Consider the following 16,923-nt stretch of genomic DNA (forward strand, 5'->3'; position numbering starts at 1 on the left):
GCCAGGTGTTAAAATTCTACATTCATACACTGCTATCAATCTTAAAGAAATAAGACATTAAAATCTTTATGGAACTGAACTCTTAGATATAAAAGACAGAAACCAAAAAGGGGACTCTGAACTACTATTGGCAACACTCTTGTCCCAATGGGCACATCCTGAAAAGTCCAGGACCAGACCAGCCTCCCATGTCACCTGAATATTCTACCCCTGTAGGAACATTCCGGCTCTGTCACCACAATTATTTTTTTTAGCTGATGCATGAATGTAAAGACAATTCTGTTTTTGCCTGTTGGTGAGATCTAGAAAGCAAACCTGATTGTCTCTCTTGAATACTGCTGCTCTGTAACTGGTTTTTGCTGCATCTTTCATTGTAACTCTGCCTCCCCTAGCTTTTCTTGTGGTCCAGGGAGGATGTTTGACCCTATTTAAACCCAGTAATTGCTGATGGAGAAGGAGACCCAAAATCTTCTTAGAGCTTTTACATCTGTATTTGTTTCCTTTTCATGATCAAATCCATGTTAGACCAGACACAGAAAATGATGAGCCACCATGTGTCACTTTATTTGGGACTTTTATGCTGGGAGACATTATTTAATCACCAGCTTTATGTTCCATTGGCTTGTAAAAGTAAACTCATGTTTTGACACATCATTGAGCTAAAGTTGGCATGGTTTTTGCAAGTAATAAAATAGATGAGTAATTTTAACACATTTTAAAGTTGACTTTTTTTAAAGTATTTTTTATTAATTTCACAAGCTCTTTGCTGTTGAAGAAGTAAAACAACAAACCAAAGAGGCACCCACCTTCCTCTTTGGGAAGTAATTTATGCCTAAACTTTAAAACATGGTCCCAAACTTAAATTACTCCCTGAAGTTAGAATTAGAATCAGGTTTATTGCCATTGTTCATGTAATACACAGTATTACACAAGCTAGGAATTTGTCCTGGTGTGACGCTGCGACATTCAACATAAAAAAGACAACATTAGAATAAGATAAATAAAATAAGACATATGTACAGTGTATATATATAAATAGTAAGAAATAGTGCAGGTCAATGCAGGAGTAATGTGCAGGAGTAAGTTCTGGTAGAGCATAAATGTCCTTTTGGATTTTGTTTTTTTTTTTTTTTTTTTTGCTGAAACCTACAGTCTGCCTAAACCCTAAAAATCCCACACATATTCAGACATACGTTTCCCTTTGCATGCTGCCTGGTACTCGTTAAAAGCCTTCCTTCCATTAGCACTATCTTGATAACAGCCTTGCTTTCAGGCAGTTTTTTCAGACTTTAAATTGAACCTTTAGCTACCCCCAGCAATCTCACAAACAACCTCAGGCTGTGTCTGAATGTCCCAAAGAAAAATACATTTTCAATGCATCTACAGTAATTAGCATGCTTGCTCAATCTCAAAAGATCATCAAATGTAAATGCTAATGTATTTTCCCAGCACAGATTTGTTGCAGAAAAAGAAACCAATCACAGCCCAGCCAGCCACTTTATTAGATTAGTTGAGTCTTTAATATGGTTGTTGCTGGACTCCAGTTGTACTGAAACTGGTATCAATGGTTTAGCTAGGGGACCTATTCATTAACAGTATCTGACAATGATACAGTGGTACTTTGTGTCCTTATCATCAGGACAATGTGGAACTTATTTCTGCCCCTACCAGCGATGTATGCATGAAGGAGCTTCTCTCGTGCAACAACTCAGGGCGAAAGCCTGATTTTTGTTCCCTCTCCAGACAGCTCGCACACTAGTTTCAGACAGGTGACTGTTTTAGAAATGTGATTAGGTAGAAAAGCGAGTGGACAGAGGAATTGAAATCAGAACAATGAAGGGCAAAGCTGTGTTTGCTTATTGGTTGGTTTTAAAAATAAAATCCAAATGAGTGACCAATGATTGTGGCTCAGTCTGCATGTGAGTGGTTTTAGCACAACTGCCTCTTGAGTTTGAAGAAATGACACCTTCTGCATCTTTAGCTTGTCTTGCTTATTCAATGATGACATATCTGCCTGCTTGATCAAAGAGCAAATTCTAAGTGTGTTTTGTAGAACTGTTAGAACTGTGAGCCCTTCCAAAGTTTCAAGAATACGATGATTTTGTCTCTATTGAAGATGGAATAAAATAATGTTTTTGCAGTGGAGCTTCTTGTTTCAGCAGTGTGTTTTGCTGCCTTTTTAAAAGCAGAAATTTGCTTTGTATAATCTTAAACTATGACTAAACTCAATGATGTCTGAATTTTTCACAAAAGGTCTCTCTGCTCTTTCACCATAGCTATCTGAGGTCTACTGTTCGGCCATAAAGGCAACATTTCATGACAAGAATGCTCTGCTTCTAAACTCAAGCCATATTCACTTAAAAGCTAGTGGTTTCTGATGCAGATTGTTTATTTTGAGCTTGTCTTATGTGAAACATCACCCAGCAGTAACAAAGCAGACTTTTACTATTTCTAAGAGTGTTCCTAGCCCACAGGGTGCATTCAGCTGTCAGTCAAATTTCCAAAGTTGTAGGGGCCTACAGTAGAGAAAAGCTGTGGCTCTGCAGAAAATAAACCTCACAGAACAGCTGTCTATCTGTCCAGACATGCAGCAGGTGTCAAATTAGCAGAAACATTTTAGCTGGGGTAGCGTGAACAGTTGCACTCACGGGATATGTGAATATTAAGAAAAACACTCTGATCTAAATGCAAATTTACCTTTACTTTCTTATAAGAGACATTAGATTTAATGTTGGTGCAAAAGTGAGAACAGGTTGTAGAGGGCAGGAAGGAGAATTTTAGCTCTGTAGAGAATGCTTTCTGTTTGCTGGGTTTGGATGCCATGCATGAGTGTTTACTTTAAAGGTTCTGCAGATGTGAAAATTGGGCTCTGTTCTCACTTCCACGCAGGCCGGAAAGACTCTTGGTTTTGTCATGACCCCTAGGTTTAACAATTACAATCACAACTGCAGTGTGTATGTAAGGCAGTTATGGATAGTTATTACAAATAATATTTAACTTTCATGTTTATTTGAAGGACAGGCAGATTCTGACCTAACTGAGTTCTAAATTTGGGTTTTGCTCCACTTATAAACACTTCTTCGATCCTTGTTAAGCTTAAAATGTATTTCTTTGAACTCATTTGCTCGAAGGCCCGAAGTCTTTTCAATTTATATCAAGGTGAGTGAAGAGACAATGCTTGAAAACTTTTTTAGAATCACAAAGGCTGTTCAGTTTTTGTATTCAAATTCTCCATGCTTGGAATATTTGCCCATCTGCCATTAGTTATCTCTCATTTTGATAAAGAATCAAAACCAGGCAGAAATTAACTTGTGAAATGGTGTGTCCATGTGTTATATAATATTTATAATAGCCCCAATTGATAGATATTGATGATAGATAATGACAGTTATTGATGCTAATGATCATGACACACATTAAAAGGTATATTTCCTAATGGCTGTGACCTTCAGTCAGACATTTACAATTTAAGTTATGGTAATCTAGTTCTGAGAAAGCTGCAGTGGAACAGATGCATTTGATTATTGAAAACGGAGAGAAACCTGCAGACCTAGTTTAATCAAGCCTGCTGAAAAGCTGACAGAACGTGTGTTCATCTTTGTCCTTTAAGAGTGCTTTTTGGAAACCACAATCGAAGACACCCAGCTAGCATGTACAGAACACTCTGACCATGGGCTGATGCCAGATAGCATCAAATTATAAACCATACATGCAATTTAGAGTGAAGGCACAAATTGTGCCGTACAGCCTCGTCTTTGATCAAATTTCTTTATATTGAAATATATTGGTTTCGGGAAATCAATGACTGACTAAATTATCTGGGAGAAAGAGGTAACGCATAACACTATTGCCCGATGGCTGCAAGACCTACAGACTGAACACAGCCAACTCCCAGAACAAGACCCAGTAGTCATCACCTTAGCAGACATCCAAACAAGAGTGTCCAAAGTGAAGAGCTTGACGGCACCAGGTCCTGATAAGATCCACGCCTATTGTACCCCAGAAGGGCACAATACCGTCCAACTACCGGCCCATAACCTGCCTCAGCACCACATGGAAGCTCCTATCAGGCATCATAGCGGCTAAGATCAGCAGGCACATGGATCAATACATAAGCAGAGCACAGAAAGGCATAGGGAACAACACCAGAGGTGCCAAGCACCAGCTACTGGTTGACAGGGCAATCGCCCAGGACTGTAGGATGCGGCACACCAACTTGTGCACTGCCTGGATTGATTACAAGAAAGCCTATGACTCAAAGCCAATTGCGCAGGTGAGCATCAGATGTGGCATATATCAAGGAGATGCTCTGCCCCCCTGCTGTTCTGCATAGGCCTAAACCCCCTCAGCCAGATCATCACCAAGAGTGGCTATGGGTACCAGTTTCAAAGTGGAACAACCGTCAGCCACCTCCTCTACATGGACGACATCAAGCGGTATGCCAAGAACGAGCATGACATCGACTCCCTGATTCACCTCACTAGGATCTACAGCAAAGACATCGGGATGTCATTCGGGCTAGACAAATGTGGGCGGATGATATCTAGAAGGGGAAAGGTGATCGCAACTGACGGGGTTGAACTACCTGAAGGGAACATCACAGATGTGCAGGACAGTTACAAATACCTGGGGATCCCACAGGCAAATGGTAACCAAGAGGAGGCAGCTAGGAGGTCAGCCACAGCCAAATACCTGCAGAGGTTAAGACAGGTCCTGAAAAGTCAGCTGAATGGTAAGCACAAGATCCAGGCCATAAACACCTATGCCCTGCCAATAATCAGATACCCTGCTGGCATAATACCCTGGCCACTGGAAGAGATACAAGCCACTGACATCAAGACAAGGAAGCTCCTCACCATGCACGGAGGGTTTCACCCTAAGTCCAGTGTCCTGAGGTTGTACACAAAGCGAAAGGAAGGGGGCCGAGGACTAGTAAGTGTCGGAACTACTGTCCAGGAGGAAACAACAAGCCTCCAAGAATACATCAAGACGATGGCCCCCACTGACCCACTGCTGAGTGAATGCCTCAGGCAACAAAAGCCCACCAAGGAGGAGGAACCTGAGGGGGCTATCATGGAAGGACAAGCCCATGCATGGAATGTACCACCGACAAATTGAGGAAGTGGCTGATATCGAGAAAACATACCAGTGGCTGACAAAGGCCGGGCTGAAAGACAGCACAGAGGCACTAATCATGGCTGCACAAGAACAGGCCCTGAGCACCAGAGCAATAGAGGCCATGGTCTGCCATACCAGACAAGACCCCAGGTGCAGACTGTGTGGAGATGCCCCTGAGACAGTCCAGCACATCACAGCAGGTTGCAAGATGCTGGCAGGCAAGGCATACATGGAACGGCATAACCAGGTGGCTGGCATAGTGTACAGGAACATCTGCACTGAGTATGGGCTGGAGGTCCCAGGGACCAGGTGGGAGACACCCCCGAAAGTGGTGGAGAACGAGCAGGCTAACCCTACTGTATGAGGAGGGAACACCATGGACATGAGCAAACGGGTATCTATCAGATAAATATGATCTAAACCAGTCTAGTGCTGTCCCTTTAATCCCAATCACATGTTCCAGTCTATGTAACAGGATGCTGTGATCAACTGTATCAAAAACAGCACTGAGACCCAGCAGAACCACCACAGAGACCAGTCCATGATCTGAAGCTATGAGAAGATCATTAGTAACTTTAAGAAGTGCTGTTTCTGTGCTGTGATGAGCTCTAAAGCCTGACTGAAACATCTCAAACAGGCTGTTCCTCTGCAGGTGCTCCAGTAACTGAGTCACCACCACCTTCTCAAGAACTTTAGAGATAAAAGGAAGGTTGGATATTGGCCTATAATTTGCTAATACGTCAGGATCCGGTGATGGTTTTTTAAGCAACGGCTTAATCACTGCCACCTTGTAGGACCGGGGTACATAACCTGACACTAAAGAACCATTGATCTGGTCCATGATAGAACTGCCTATCAATGGTAAAACATCCTTCAACAGGTGTGTTGGGATGGGATGTATCCAGTGGCCAGGATATTATGTCAGCAGGGTATCTGGTTACTGGCAGGGCGTAGATGTTAACGGCCAGGAGTTTATTCTCACATTCAGCTGACTTTTCATGGCCTGCCTTAACCTCTGTAGTTATTTGGCTGTGGCTGACCTCCTAGCTGCCTCCTCATGGTTACCATTTGCCTGTGGGATTCCCAGGTATTTGTAACTGAATTGCAGATGTGTTATGTTCCCTTCATGTAGTTCAACCCCATCATTTGCGATCACCTCTCTTCTTCTAGATGTCATCTGCCCACATTTATCTAGTCCGAATGCCATCCCGATGTCTTTGCTGTAGATCCTAGTGAAGTGAATCAGGGAGTCAATGTCATGCTCATTCTTGGCATACAGCTTGATGTCATCCATGTAGAGGAGGTGGCTGATGATGGTTCCACTTCGGAACTGGTACCCATAGCGATTCTTAGTGATGATCTGGTTGAGGGGGTTTAGGCCTCTGCAGAACAGCAGGACGGACAGGGCATCTCCTTGATATATGCCGCATCTGATGTTAACCCACGCAATTGGCTTTAAGATGGCATCCAGAGTTCCACAGCTTCATTGTGTTCTGGATGAACTCTCTTAGTGCCCTGTTGATGTTATACAGCTTAAGGCTCTTCAGTATCCATGTGTGTGGAATTGAGTCATAGGCTTTATTGTAGTCAATCCAGGCAGTGCACAGGTTAGTGTGCCGTGTCCTACAGTCATGGGCGATTGCCTTGTCGACCAGAAGCTAGTGCTGGGCACTTCTGGTGTTGTTGCCAATGCCTTTCTGTGCTCTGCTAATGTATTGATCCATGTGCCTAATGATCTTAGCTGCTATGATGCCTGATAGGAGCTTTATTGTGGTGCTGAGGCAGGTTATGGGTCAGTAGTTGGATGGTATTGTAATCTTTGGGGGGTCCTTCCTTATGACGACTGTCCGGCCCTGGGTTAGCCACTCTGGGTGGTTCCCCGATGTTAACAGCTGGTTCGTCTGTGCTGTCAGGCGTTCATGCAGTGCAGACAGCTTCTTAAGCCAATAGGCGTGAATCCTATCAGGCCCTGGTGCTGTCCAGCTCTTCATTTAGGACATTCTTGTTCTGGAAGTTGGCTGGAAAATATTTGCTTGACATGATATATGTGGCTCTCCATGGCGAGGCTTGTCTGTATTTGTTTTGTGAATACCATCGAGGTAGATGTTTTTGAGACGGAGCACTTGCCCGGGGAGAAAAGAGTGACATGCAACAGCTCGAAGGGGAATTATATAATAATTTCACGGCCTTACATTTGGTAGTTTATTTATGATGGTTGTTTTTTCTGTCCTGTTTTTCTCATCTGGCTGTTTGTCTGTGTCACACTGATTCAAACAGACAGACCTCTGAGCAGCAGCCGGCCTGGCTGTGCATCCCCCAGGCTGTTCTTATCCAGTGTGACAAAGAAAGGGAGAATTAGGTTGACTGTAAAGCGGGATAAAAGGGACAGGGAGGCAAAGAGGGTCATAGCACCAACACTGAGAGCTAAAATCTGACACACTTTGGCCCTTGGAGGAAAATTTGTGTGAGCTCTCAGTAAGCTCTCAAATTAATAGAATTGTCCTGCTAACCTGATAATATGCTGACCACACACACGAGGCAGAGAAGGAGGGATTATTGAGGGAAGATGAGAGGCACAAGGATGAGGAAAGGGAGATTATAACCTGCAGATACACCTACTGTGTGAGGTCTGTCTGGATGAAGGTTGAGGTTTCAGTGCTCTGGGTAGCATGTATGTTGGCGGTGGGTACTGGTGGAATGCTCAGATAATTTTGATTTGAATGCATATATGTCCTGCCTCTAGAAAGAAAGGACAGAAGGAGGGAGAATTAGCTGGCTGGAGGGAGATGTTCAGAGCCAGACTAAAGCAATTTCTTCTGCTCCTTTAGAAGGTGGATGACTTTAAGCATCAATACAATAAAATTATTTTCTGCTGCAGATGCACTTTAAGCCATCACCATCAGGGGGGAGGGGTGTAGGATGCAGTGGCATATGGATTGATGTATGTGTTTTCTCAATGGATAATGGTAATGTTACCATGTGGTTGGCAGAGCCAGTGTGTGTAAAAAAACAAAACAATAAAATCTTTGGATTTTAGTGTTTCCTGTCTTTAAGTAACCATGTGTTGCTTCCTCCTCACTTTGTGGGTTTAAGATTGGGATTCTGCAAAGCACCTGGAGACATTTTTAATTGTAACAGGCGCTATATAAATAAAGATTGATTTATTAATTGAACAGGAATAATATTGATGTTTCCTTTCTCATTTAAAATTACTATAAAGTATTGTTTTAAATATAACACAGAGGAGCAAGCTCTATTTTAAAAAACATAACCTCATATAAAAACCTCATTATAATTAATCATCAAATAAAAACCTGTAAATACAATGACAAAATTACATATCCTGAATGAGGAGCATGGCAAAGAGCCCAAGCCTTTGACCCTGCCTTCAAACCCAAATCCCCATTAAGCAAACATTTGTATGACAATGAAAAGACCAGTTCTCCCACTGTTGAAATTTATTTTTGAAAACATTCATTTTTATCATGTGTACTTTAAATCTGTTGGCCTCCTATGACACATTCCAGTCTTGTCCTCCAGTAAAAGCTGAGATGTGTGAAGCAATCAATTCAGCATTTATTTGAAAATCTGAAACACAGAATATGAGGCAAACATTGAACTGGCCGAAGCTCATATGTCATCTTCCTGTTTTTGTTTGGCACTTCCTTTTGCAAATTTCCTTAAATTTCTATGTTTATATATATATAAATATATAAACATAAGGTAGAAAGGAACCAGACAACATTAAGATGCTATATGTTTTACAAATGAGCATGTAGCACTCAGCTAGGAGAGAGTGCCTTCTCCTTGCTAAACACCTCACAGAGGTCGTGGTATTGCTCGGGCACCCCTGAGAGGTCTGGGGGTGTTGGTGGGGAGCATGGAGCGGCTGAATGCCCTCCGGGAGTCAGTGAGTCAGAGAGTGACAGTGTGAGCTCCAACTCACCACCTTACCCTGTATCCAGTCCATTTGGGGGTTGTGGCGGCGCAACTGGGGTAACTCAGGAACATCAGGAAGCCGGTATCACCAAGAAGATCGGTGCCGAGTGGTTCTCCGAAGTAACGAGCGTGACAGGAAACGTCTTGTGGGTGACCCAGGCGATGATCCTGCCATCCAAGGCCGTGGCGGTGAATGGCGATGGCAGGATTTCCAGCACACAGCCCGCCTGCATCGCCAATTCCTGATCTAGCAGACTGTCCTGGGCTCCAGAATCGACCAGGGCCTGGAGAGGGAGAACTCGACCTCCAACACACAGGGGCAACAGTTGATCCAAGGGCGAGGGTTTGTCCACACTTGACTTCTGGCCCACCAGTACCCCCACAGCTACTGACAGGCCCGCCCTTTTGGCCGAACCGGACAACCCGAAATGACTTGACCAGGTTGGCCGCAATACGAGCACCCCCACCGATCCTGTGGTGGCGCTCCTCTGGTATTAGCCTGGTACGCCCAAGCTGCATTGGCTGCTCTGCATCAATCAGCATGCCTGAGGGCACGGTGTAGCCAACCTGGACCAGGCTGGAAGGCCCCAGGTGGGCAAGGGAAAGAACTGGGGCCGCAGATGGAAAGGCAGGATGGTTTGGAGTGGGGGAATCTCGCATCTGGCGTCTCGCCCTCAGGTGATTGTCCAAAGAAATGGCCATTAGACGAGGGAGTGCAGGTCCTGGGATTGCTGCCGGAGCAGGATTTAGTCCTGCAGGCATTCGCTCAGCCTTTGCAGGAAGACTCCCCGAAGCGGTGGCTTCTGCCACCAAGGTCTGCCACCAAGTCTGCCACCAGAGTCTGCCACCAAGGTCCAGAACTCCACCGAGAAGTCCTCTACGGCGCGGTTTCCCTGGCAGAGGGACAGGAAGCGGGTGATCGCATCCCCGAAGTGGTCTAGGTGTTTGAAGACCACCTTCAAGCTTCCCTCCAACTCAACTTAGGACATGGTTTCCAGGCGGCTGTGGGAACTGACAGCCTCCGCCCATAGATTAGACACTTTGGGGAAATTGTTTGTGGAAAAAAATGTGCCTTCTGTTGAAACACTAACTGGCACTGGAGAAACCCCTGACATTTGTTCAGGTCCCCATGGAACAGTTTCGGGTTGCAGATGTGAATGCTGGGAATCCGCGGGGATGTGCTAGTGGCACAACGAGGGAGAATCTGGAAGCCGCTCAGCCCAGCCTGGAAATAAACAGACAAGGGAAACGCAGGTGAGACACAGACAGGGAGGGAGAGAGGGAAACATTCAGGAACTCCTAACAATCTGCACATTAATGCGACAAGACAACAAAATGGTTAAAACAGTCAGGTTCAATGAAATTATCTTTAGGGTTTCAAAACTATTTTAAAATCAATTCCAAGATTCAAAACAGCTAATCAGAGATTAATTAAACAAATGTTCCTGACTCCTTTGTAGGTTTTTTTAAATGATAGCACTCTTAAACACATAACAATTATAAATATCTCGGCACCATTGCTGTCCTGACTCAGCTCAGCAAAGAAGGCTGGCATTCAGTCAGAGGCCTGGAAACCACACAGCATTTTATCTAAGGGTTCATATGAGACACGAGATGGGTTGGCACACTGTGGAGCTGGCACCCAAAATCTAGCTATTAACCATGTAATGTGCTGTAAGAATGACACAGTGGACATAAGAACTGTGTATATGTCTGCCATCAGGGCTGTTTTCCTCCTTGATTTGATTGGTTTGACAAAAGTATCTGGATGGCTTTTAAAGAATAGTTCATGGAAGATCTTGTTAAATTAGTAGAAGCCCAACCAGCCCAACCATTTGAGGACATGTAAAATAACTTAAGTGAGTTGTCATCATCTACATGATGTTATAGGAAATAATCAGCACCTTTTGTTACACTTGGCCTATTTTATTTTTACATTTGGCCTACAGGTAAATCATAAAATTTAATAAAGAACTAGATTTATTATAATGACAACAAAAGAAAGAAAAGACAAATAGAATGTAATTATTTTATTCACAGCATAGATGGTGTAGTGGTCCAAAGAGGGTCTTAATTTCAGTCCAATCTTTAAATAAGGTGAGAATTTCTAAGGTTTTCTTTTCTGTGCTGTTGTGTAAAGGTCAGAGTTATGTCAGTTAGGGCTGGGGAAATTTGTTGATTTAATTTACACTGTATTTAGATTTATACAAGAAATGCGCAGTGGTGTGACTGAATGAAAAAATAATCTCTAGATTAATCAACAAAAAATATTGTTATATGCAGCCGTAGTGTAAGGTTATGAGGAAGAGCTGGAATAAGAATGACTGTAATGTCATCAGTATGTAGCTAGTCATGTGCACAGAAGGGTTTTCTATTTCTGCTTGGTAATACCAAAAGTGAACTCCCGTGGCAGAGTCAGCTCTCTGTTTTGTCTTTGATATTGACTCATGAGAAATTAAAAATGAGTGTTGCATCAACAAGATCTTCCGGACATCAATAATACTGGTATTTCTGCAGTTTCTGTTAGAATGTACCCAAATTCTTGTTCAAGCAATGATGGAGATTAGAATATGAAAACACACAGGATACTTGGGTTCTTTGGTTCTCTGGTGCATCTCTGGTGCATACCATAAATTTGGAATCTAACCGATGTTTATAGGGAGGCCCAGGTGGTACTCTACCTTTCCCAGATCCTCACACATGTGTCGAACTCAGTCCTCGAAGGCCACGATCCTGCCGGGTTTTCTGTCCTACCAGGCTGAAAATGCATTCAGTGGGATAGAAAACCCGGCAGGATCGTGGCCTTCGAGGACTGAGTTTGACATGCCTGCTCCAGGAGATCACCAAAATGTTCCAGGGTTCATTTTAATTGCCAGTGTTTTAAACATTATTAGACAGAAACCTGAACAATCATGACACTAAAGTACTGCATTATACAGAGTGAGTAGTTCGCAAAGGTTGACCCATCTGTATTGTGAAGCACCACAGAGCTCAGCTAAATAAAAATTGTTTTGCAAGTCCCAACAGACTGAGATGGACAGAGTTCCAGTAAAGCTTCCACTTTAGCTGATGAAAAGAAAGGTATTTAAAATCCATCCTTTTGATTCATTGTTTGTGTATCACAACCCCAAGATCCCCGAACAACAACTTTATTTTAAATGATACTGGAGACATGGAGATTTTTGTGGCTTACATTCACTTGCTATAGTGAAAGAATTCAGCATTTTTCTCCAAATTCTGAAGTCTTATTCAGCCGAAGCTGCCTGGCTCTGGCCCTGGGTGCTTCACTCCAAGTCAGATTAGCCCGGATTCCTGTTGTGGTTCTTTGCTGAGGCAGCCAAAAGTTTGCAGAATGATTTCACAGAAGGAAAACCTCCCTAATTGTCAGGTTTGGCTGTGTCATCAGCAGGTGTGATTGAGTGCAATAATAGCAGCAAGAAGAGGGCAAGAGGGGGTTGAAAAGGAAGGGTGAATGAGTGGCGTGAAATTAAGGTCCAAAAAAAATAGTTCAGCCTTCCGTCAGAGGCTGTGACATCTTGATTTTCCTGTTTCTGCAGTTGTTTATTAACCCATTTCCTTCTGTCTCTGGAGAGCTGTTTTCCCCTGAGCTCTTTCCCAAAAGTCATCGCTCATTCTCCATAACCGTCCTCTTGATAGTCAGGACTTTGCACTTTTTTCCTGGACTTTATTTAGCTGTTGGTAATCACTTTATTGCACCCTGACCACAATTCACCCAGTTTCTGATGATCAAATTGGTTTTAAAAGTCCACAAAAAGCCATGATATATATTATTCTCTGCTTTATAATCTGTGTTGAGTCTGGTTAAAATTGTTAATACTGTTTTTTAATTCCTTCCATGAGCTCTGGCCTTTTGATCAACACTCTGTATCTCGACTGGCATGGAGATACAGTGGGGCGCGTGCACACGCGTTTTAAAGATCAGGTCCAATTTAATGATGGTTCAGTCCTTTCTCTTGTATTTATAGTCAACATTTACAATACACACACACTGTCTAGCTTAGTTTTCTTCAATTATAAATAAGAGGACCGTTTTTGTGTGTAAAAGATTCAGTGTGCGTGTTTAGGTCTATTTTTTTTTTAAATCCAATGCTGTGTCATTCCTTAGCTCATGCTTGTGTTTGTGGATCCAAATGTTGGCCAGTGACCATCCCCAGTTCCTGTGTGGATGCTTCATTGCAGCTAATGTTTACAGTCCAAAGAGATGATGGTAGCAAAATCACCAAGATCTTCCCAACATTATAATGTAAATATGAACACATAAGCTTGTCCCCTGTTGCTTATGATGCCCTGCATTCAACACGAGTACAAATGTTTATGACAGTTAAAGCTATTGGACGCCAATGAGGCCCCGAGGTTTGTCACTTCCTTGAAAAAACAAATGAGATATCTGTCTTGATAGGTAAGTGGCAGGTGTAAGTCTGTTTAATAATCCGGGAAAATGTTTTTTTAAAATCTGCCCCCCTAGAGGACAAAATTATGATTTCAATATTACTTCATTTTCTCCCACACTGCCTTGTGTGGTTCAGCATGTGTTAAAGATAAATGTGCCCGTAAACGTCAATTGTATGGCTTAGCTGTCAAGGTATGGCTTAGCTGTCTTATCCCTGTTCATCCACTAGAAATATTTATACAAGTGGATGTAATTACAGCATCTTACATTCAGAGGCTGTGGCAGTAGTTGTAGACATTTTGATGCAATTGGCAACATGTGGAGGGTACCTTCCAACCTCGTTCCAACCCTTCTCCATTCCCTTCCAAAAGCATAACAACATATGGATAGTTGGACTGATTGTATCGATGGTTTTCCACTGTTCTCCAGCTGTGATGGTGAATCATGTTACATGTAAATGATGGACCTAAAATGTATGTTAGTAACAAGATCTATGTCCATGTCCAGATTGCTTCATCCATTCACGTTTCATTCCAGACATAAAGTTGATACTATAAAATATACACTGCTCAAAAAAATTAGAGGAACACTTTTTAATCAGAGTATAGCAACCATTAGTCAAACTTCTGGGATATTGATCTGGTCAGTTAAGTAGCAGAGGGGGTTGTTAATCAGTTTCTGCTGCTCTGTTGTTAATGAAATCAACAAAAGGTGCATCAGGGGGGCAACAATGAGATGGCCCCCAAAACAGGAATGGCTTTCCAGGTTGAGACCACTGATACTTTTTTTCCTCCTCATCTCTTTTGGCTTATTTTTTACTGACTGGCTTTCTACTGCTGTAGTTATCCATTTGGCTTTGATCAGCATCTCTGTTGATAGCATGGTGCGGTACCTGGACGCTATAGAGCAGGGGTCACCAACCTTTTTGAAACCGAGAGCTACTTCCTGGGTACTGAATAATGTGAAGGGCTACCAGTTTGATACACACTTCTGAAATAGCCAATTTGCCCAATTTATCTTTAACTAAATGTCATTATTAATAGTGAATGATATTCATCTCTGCAAAGACACTGATCATGTTAATGATTTCTCACAATGAATATCAACAATGATTTAACAAGATCGGGAACAGATCAATATCAATATGCAACCCTTAATTTCTATATTTTGTCTTAGTGCAAGTGTTTTTCAAATTGGAAAAAAAATGTTCAAAAACATTTTAAAATGATCACTTCTACAACAGTCCTAGGAAATCACAATGTCCCATTTTTACTAGCCACTAACATTTTTTAACAAATCATGAATTACTTTGCACCACATTTGTACAAATAATAAATCATGTAAAATACAAAAATAAACTTTTAAAATAAATCTGATTACGTTTTGAACTTCACACTTAAGTATGCAGAATTTTTTACATTAACATTTTAACATAAACAATTGTTACTTTTTACAAACACATTTAACAAATTATGAACTAGACACCAAATCTGGTATCCATTCCTTTGCCAGTTGGTGGGAAGCCTGGCATTGCATGCTGTTTACCAGTGTGTTGTACTCTGGTGGGAAACTTGACAGTGCAACTCTGAGTGAGTCTGGCAGATGTGCATCAGTGAGGCGTGTTCTGTGTTTGTTCTTGATGAAGTTCATGTCAGAAAAGGCTGATTCACAAAGATAGGTTGAACCAAAAAGGCTTGCAACCTTCATAGCTGCTGTACATACACCACTGTACTTTTCTGTGTCAACAAGGCACTAAAAGTTTGGTGCAGCCTGATAGGCTTTGAGGTGCAGGTCATTTTGCAATGTTACAATTTCAATTTGCGCCTGACCTGACAGTACTTTTCTATGCTTTTGTCAAAAGCCTCACATGCAGAAGCATTGTCTTTCAGCACCATCTGCACAGAGGGAAAGTGCAGCACCTTTTTTGTCTGTAAATGCATAGAGAAAATGTTCATCTTGGCTTTAAATGCATTTACAGCACTTATCATATCAGCAACAGTCTTACCTTTGCCTTGCAGCTCGCAGTTCAAACTGTTCAGTTTCCCAGTAATGTCCGTTAAAAATGCAAGGTCAAGTGTCAAGTCAGTGTCCTCCAGCAGCGTGGTGTCTTCCCCTCTGGACTGCATGAACTCTTTTATTTCACTCAAAAGTGACAAAAAACGAAGCAAAATCCGTCCCCTGCTGAGCAATCGGATTTCTGTGTGTAGTAGCAGGTCACCATATTCAGTTGACAGCTCCTCCAACAGTACCTTGAATGTTCTGTGTTGTTTAGCTCTGGAGCGGATGCTGTTTATGATCTTCACCACAGGAATCATCACGTGCTCAAAGCCGATCACTTTTGCGCATAAGGCCTGCTGGTGAATGATGCAGTGGTAATGCAGAAAGTTTGGGAACTCTGTGTCACCTTTACAATGAACAATGGATCCTGTGTGTCGGCCGCTCATAGCAGGAGCCCCGTCTGTAGTCACTGATACCAGCTTTTCCAGCGGCACTTTTTTCTCCACCAAAAACTCCTTCACCGCATTATATATGTCAACTCCCCTCGTAGTTGTCTTTAGGGGCAGTAGTGTGAGAAGTTCTTCTTTTGCGGAGAAATCATCAAACACCTTCCTCATAAAGATCATCAGCTGCGCCGTACTGCTGCTGTCCACCGACTCGTCACACTGGATGCTAAACCACCTGCACCTCGCCAGATCACGGTCCAGCTGGTCGGCCAAGTTCCCGGACATCGCAGATACTCTTCTTACCGTATCTGCCCCCAGTTGAACATCGGAGAGATTGGAGATCACGTCGGTTCCGTATTTCTCGTTTTCAAGTACAGTTTTAGCAATTAACATCATTGCTTCTTTAACTACCTCCCCGTCTGAAAATGCCTTCTTCTTTTTAATCAAGAATTGTGTAGCTCTAAATGAGGCTTCGGTTGCTTTTTGGGAGGCTTTAACTGGCCTTGTGAAAAAAGCTTGCTGTTTGCACAAAGCTGCCTTTAACTCTCGGGCTTTTTCTGCTCGCAGTTTACTGCCCTGTGGATATTTAGCATGGTAGCTTGTGTGACACATCGTGAAATGTCTCTCCACATTGTGCCGCTTTTGGTGCCTTTGCCGTCGACCTCCCATTCGTTGTGAAAATGATGTCTTTTTTTTTTCTGCCATCTTTTTATGGGCCAGTCTCCTCGTTTTCGCTGCGCCCGCTAGGTTGTTTGGTCGTAGCAATCTGCGAAGACGCTACATTTTGGTCACGCGCATCATACTGACCTTTGAACTATTTTTTAATTTTTAAAATATATATATTGTTATTTCCAGTTTATGTGTAAGTGTGATTTAAACAAGAATAGCATACAAAATAAATTAGATGCAGCTGTGAGGATGAAGTTTTGATCACCCGCGCTGTTCGTTCACTAGACTCAGAGTAACCACGCAAACAACTGGAGTCCTTTGCAAAAGGGGGAGCCGAGCAGC

At 42.6% G+C, this 16,923-nt stretch overlaps 1 protein-coding gene across 3 annotated transcripts in view; it reads left to right on the forward strand.

Moving 5' to 3' along the window:
* Window positions 1–16,923, forward strand: part of LOC130538164 (rho GTPase-activating protein 26-like) — a 55,591-nt gene that overhangs the window by 1,000 nt on the left and 37,668 nt on the right. The gene's annotated exons all lie outside the window — the stretch shown is intronic.

This window comes from Takifugu flavidus, chromosome 14 (assembly GCF_003711565.1).
Source record: "Takifugu flavidus isolate HTHZ2018 chromosome 14, ASM371156v2, whole genome shotgun sequence".
Classification (NCBI taxonomy): Eukaryota; Metazoa; Chordata; class Actinopteri; order Tetraodontiformes; family Tetraodontidae; genus Takifugu; species Takifugu flavidus.